Raw genomic sequence first — 5,340 nt, forward strand, 5'->3', positions numbered from 1 at the left:
GTTATATCTATACCCGCTGATTTAAGGAACTAAGGAACTGCAGTTTAGTATAGCCATGTTCATTAACAGACCTGTCATATAATAGATGTGAATGGGGGCAAGTATGATGGGTGGGCATGCCAACAAGTAAAGGGATCTTTAGTTTGTGAAGGGTAGTGTTAGGCTACATGTTTTTCATTTCTTAGCCCTTATTTGGCCCTTGTTTGATGTACCTGACTTGCACTGAGGCATGTGTTTATTTAAGATGCATGTGAGTGAAGTAGTGCTTCAGTGATGGTCTTTTCATGTTCTGTGTGTTTTGGAACTTATTGATCTTAGTCTCCATGTGTTCCCTCTGTTTGCAGTCGGTGTGTTCTGAGGACTGCTGCCCTGAGAACTCTGAGTGCATTCTGGAATATTCCAAATGTGTGCCACTTCCATACTGAAGAAATTCCAAGCCCGCAAGAGAGTTCACTCACCAGGTAGACACACACACAAACACACGTAGAATTGCATATAGCATTATAATGGGTAAGCATGTATTTGTGTCTGTAACTGTGTTTAGTTTATCCCCTCTTTTCATGTGTCTGTCTGTTGTTATGACTGTGTAGTGGGCTCCATCAACTATCCAGGGCAATGTCAGTCCGTCTGGATGGCACTACCTGCTACTTGATGATGTCTGATAGCCATGGCTGCTGCCTTCAACGTGGTGTAAGTGTTTGTGTTTTGAATGCATTTTTTTTGTTCCATGGATAGGGCTATGGGTTATGTTATTGTGCATGCTCTAATTTGCTTGACATATGTGCTATGTAATGCATTAATACAGAAACTAATCAGGATTATTGCAGCTACTTAAAATAGTCTTGAATTTTGCAATTTAGCCACTTTACCATTGTGTTGGTGGTAATGTTAGTAGTGTTGTGAATATCTGCCAAACTGATCATAATCAATATTTCTGTAATTGTACAGCAATTCAATTTTTTGTACAGGATGCATAATTTTGTTTAATCTTATCTTTTACTCATATTTTACTGGCAGAGCCCTCACAAGTAAACTGATATCAAGACTTAACATAGACGGCGATGGTGGCAAGGGTGCCTTCAGAAGGTAATTATAATTTTTGTTGGTACACCTGATTGACTTACCTTACTTATTTTTTTGATGCTATGATTTTGACCTTTATCAACAATAACAAAATGTATGGCAATTGCTGTTTTATTTGTTAGGTGCTATCCAGCAGTCCCAGCCTGGAGCCAGAAGCTGCTATTGCAAGTCAGATGGGGGAGGAAAGGTGGTGTAAGCAAGAAGGCAAGAGCTGCTGCAGGCAATGTTGCAATTAGGTATGATGTCACACAGACATACTGCTGCTTAGATGTGTTGGGTCACTTTAAAGCCCGTGTTGCAGGTTAACCACCACTGTTGATTAATGGGTACATAAAGCACTCGATATATGTATATCATTTTTAAAAATGTCTCCAAATGGTGTTAAATGCCAGTTTTTGTTGTTTTTAGCATTAGCGGGGTTTTTTTACGCAATTTGGTGATGACGTCACGTTGGGGGCTACATGATCTGCGCTTCAGTCATTTCAATGCATTCCAATGGACATCGCGGTTACACTTTCAACATAAAGTTTGTATATTTACACTTCAAATTTCATCACAGCATTTATATCACAGCTACCCTATGATCGACCAATGGTAATAACGTTGCCTGATATCAATTAAGTATTTTTTTTTCTGAATTTGGGGAGGTCTCGTTTTGGAGGGTATGTTTTACATTCATTCCTATGGGAAACGGTCGCGGTTACACGTTCAACATAAAGTTTGTATATTTACACTTCAAATTTTGTTACAGCATTTAAATGACAACTACCCTATGGTCTAACAAAGATAACAATGTCTTCTAGTTTAACCCTTAGAACCCGATTGACGCAAAGTGCGTCAAAAAACACACCCTTTCTTCTCTGTTACATTGCTCCAGAACGGTTCATCGCAGCGAGATGAAACCTTTATTGCGCGACAGAGCAGAAGTGGGGCTTTCCAACGAGACTACACACTTGTCTGTACGATCAAGTATGAAAATTTAAAAAAATCATGAAATTAAATCAAATTGCATCATATTTACAGTCTATACTTCTCTGCATTCACCTGCACACACATTACTCTAGTTTGAATTACTCGCGAACCCGTGATCGAATCGATATGGCAAGCATATCAGATGAAAGAGGGGGCACAGGGCTATCCATTGGTACCATGTTTATCGATCCTTCTGGCTTATAAAATCAGACGAAGTGACTGCAAAATAATAACGTCATGTACACAAACCAACGCTGCACACTCATTACTCTCGTTTGAATTACTCGCGGACCCGTGATCGCATAGATATGCCACGCATGTCAGATGAAAGAGGAGACTCCGAGCTATCATTTGATACCAAGTACATCCTTCTGGGTTATAAAACAGACGAAGTGACAGCAAAATAATAACTTCATATAGCTGGACTTACCCCACGTTTTTGTCTGTTCTTGTGGCAAAGCATGTTTATAATCCAATGCTATCATGTGTTTCTCTATGGCAAAGCATGTTCATATTCCGGTTTTGAGATCCTAGCAAATTCCTGCATGGCATCCAATTCAAGGCTCACATTGTATCCCAATTTGTTCAACAAATAAACACCTTTTTTGCCTTTACTTTGTTCATGGCAATGCAGTAAAGAGTTGAGAATTATTATGACTGCATACACACAGGCACGCAGGCTAACACGCAACCTCGGGTCAAGTCAGGTCAGATCAGTTCGTGTCACAGATATGGAGCGCAGAAAGGTCATTTTTCATCACTAAATAAAAAATGGCATTTATTTCCGTAAATCACACAGCAAATATTTCTGTAAATTGCTCAGCCCCAGAGGATCCCTCCAACATGGCAATTATATTGCCCGATTCAGGACAGTCTGCCCTACACACACATGAAATGCATGTAGAGCTGTGAGCTTGCTGTGGTGAGATACATGTCGAAATATAAGAATTTTTATAATACACTTTTTATATTTTAATTCTTTAAAAATCAAAATAAAATCAATGCTAGTATTAATACATGAAATGATGGCAGATCTGAATAGCCTAAACTCTCCTGAAAAAAACAATATACAATATATGTGTGTGGCACTTACAATGACCAGAATAAATCCTTATGAATAAAGGTAGTGAAAATGCCCTAAAAACAGCTTAGGGTTCTAAGGGTTAATTAAGCAATTTTCTGAATTTGAGAGGTCTCGTTATGAGGTTACATAATGCGCCTGTTCAGTTCAATGCATTATGCTTATATATTGTTATGACCCTTTTTTTGTTACTGTCAGTGAACAGCACTGAGTGGAAGTCAACATTTTCTTTATATCTAGTGATGGTGATCATGTCGTTAGTTCAGATAAGTAGGCTACTGGGTAAACTTTGTCAGAAGATCAGAATATAAAGCATCATGATAGCTAGCTAGTGCTATGGGCTAACTTTCCAGTCCCACCTGTGAGCCACCCCTGTTGTTGCAAACCGCCGCCGATTAGGCTGGTCGCGTCTTCAGCATGAATATTTTCGATAACTACTCCTCGTGATTGATTGTCATTGACATCGTCAGGGTATGGCTTACCAAAGAGGGAGATAATAAGGGCAAGTCGCAGTTTGGCAGGTGCTTGTGTGGGCTGTGCCATCCCGATGGAAACTGCGGTGGAGAGCTGCTGTTACTGGGGAAGCGAGTGCGTTTTGGCCGCTGGTCGAGCTCACCCCGCGACCAGCAGATGACATGATCTATCTAGCTATCTATCTACCTGTCTATATATCTATCTAGGCTATCTATATCTATTTATCTATAATCTGCGCTATTTACTGCTGAACACTCCCTTACTCGTCTCTTTACTCCTCTCTCCTTACTCTCAAGGTGGGCTTTGGTCTGTAGCCTCCCCAAGGTGACGTAATGCAATGCATTGTGGGGGAAAGGAGAATCACTTCAAACCGCTGTGAAATTGTACCTGCTTTTTCGTATTATATTCCGTTTTGTGATACCCAACAACATCAAATACAATGGATAACAGTTTAAATGTTTATTACCAATAAGCAAATTGTGCAAATTCGTTGGAAAATGAACCCTGCAACACGGCCTTTAAAAAAGGTCCTCTTTATCAAAAGAAATGCACCGGACATTTCTAAGTGTACCCCAAACTTTATAATGGTTGTGTATACACATCTGCTTTACTTCTAACTATTGCACCAGACTTCGAGGCTGCTAGTGTAGGTTTGCTTTTATTTGTCACACAAGCTGAGTAGTTTGCATTACAGGTGCTCCAAGAGATGTTGGGTAACATCACTTCTGTTGATGTTCAAACAAAACCGAGAGCTAGCTCGCCCCTCCCTCCCCTGGCTAGAACAGTTTGTTATGTTTCATGGTTTTTGGAGCCTGGGCTGTCCACAGAGACCACGTTTTTTTTACATGGTATTGAGGGCACAGGCAACTAGCGGATGATGAGGTGATGTTTGCTGTATGTGACAAAAAATGTTTTAGTTTAGAAACCGCGTAACATTAGCTAGCTATGAACTTGCTAATTAGGGCGCCGCCAGAGCCCTTATTAGACATTCTCTGGCGCCGCTTACTTCACACAGTGTGACTGATGGACGTTATTTGGAAGTTCAGTCATCTGAATATCCCTGATTCAAATCCCAGAGAATGTCCACAGGCTTTTTCACCAGTTTTTGACAATAATGGTTTGTTGTTTCCTCTTTAGATGCTGTCTTCAGCGAACCACCCTGACCCGAATAATGGACACCATGGGAAGATATTTGAATTATGCACTGGAGAGGGTGGGTGGTGGTGGCTTTCGGAAGACACTCCCTGCTGTTGCTGAATGGTATACATGCGGTATACATGCACCACATACACCTGAGTTTGGATAAATCATTTATGTTGTAAAACATAAAACAAAATAAAATAATGTAAAAAAATATATAAGTTGACTGGTTCTTGATGGAGGTGTTTATCATTTCTGTGTGTGATAGGCCTACTGCAAGTTGCATAAGCTAATAAAGGTAAAATGTTGAAGCAATGTTGCAATATCAACGTTTATTCAACGGTAATTTGTAGTTGAGGCTTTAACCATGTTGGATTTTACTGCGTTGTTTCAATGTTGCAATATATCATATTCAACCGTGATTCACTGTTAAGGCTTTCAACATGTGTTCACCTATGTTGAAACGGCGGATGTTGAAACAATGTTGCGATATCAACGTTGATTCGATTTGCAAATCCAACTCATAATTCAACGTTGATTCACCCTTGGTATATAACGTTTATTCACCGTTGAATCAATGTTGAAATGCC

The 5,340-nt window shown here is 39.9% G+C and overlaps 1 long non-coding RNA gene across 1 annotated transcript; it reads left to right on the forward strand.

Annotated features, from left to right (window-relative positions):
- The first annotated feature begins 373 nt into the window (after positions 1-373).
- LOC143122566 (uncharacterized) lies at positions 374-4,864 on the forward strand. The gene is made up of 5 exons (XR_012986727.1): positions 374-461; positions 591-690; positions 1,018-1,086; positions 1,206-1,319; positions 4,748-4,864. It is a non-coding gene; the product is annotated as an uncharacterized LOC143122566 (long non-coding RNA).
- The last annotated feature ends 476 nt before the right edge of the window (positions 4,865-5,340 follow it).

Source organism: Alosa pseudoharengus, unplaced genomic scaffold (assembly GCF_046254945.1).
Source record: "Alosa pseudoharengus isolate Yale_2024_CS ecotype anadromous, Long Island Sound unplaced genomic scaffold, YU_APseudo_1.1 YU_APseudo_1.1_scf_14, whole genome shotgun sequence".
Lineage (NCBI taxonomy): Eukaryota > Metazoa > Chordata > Actinopteri > Clupeiformes > Clupeidae > Alosa > Alosa pseudoharengus.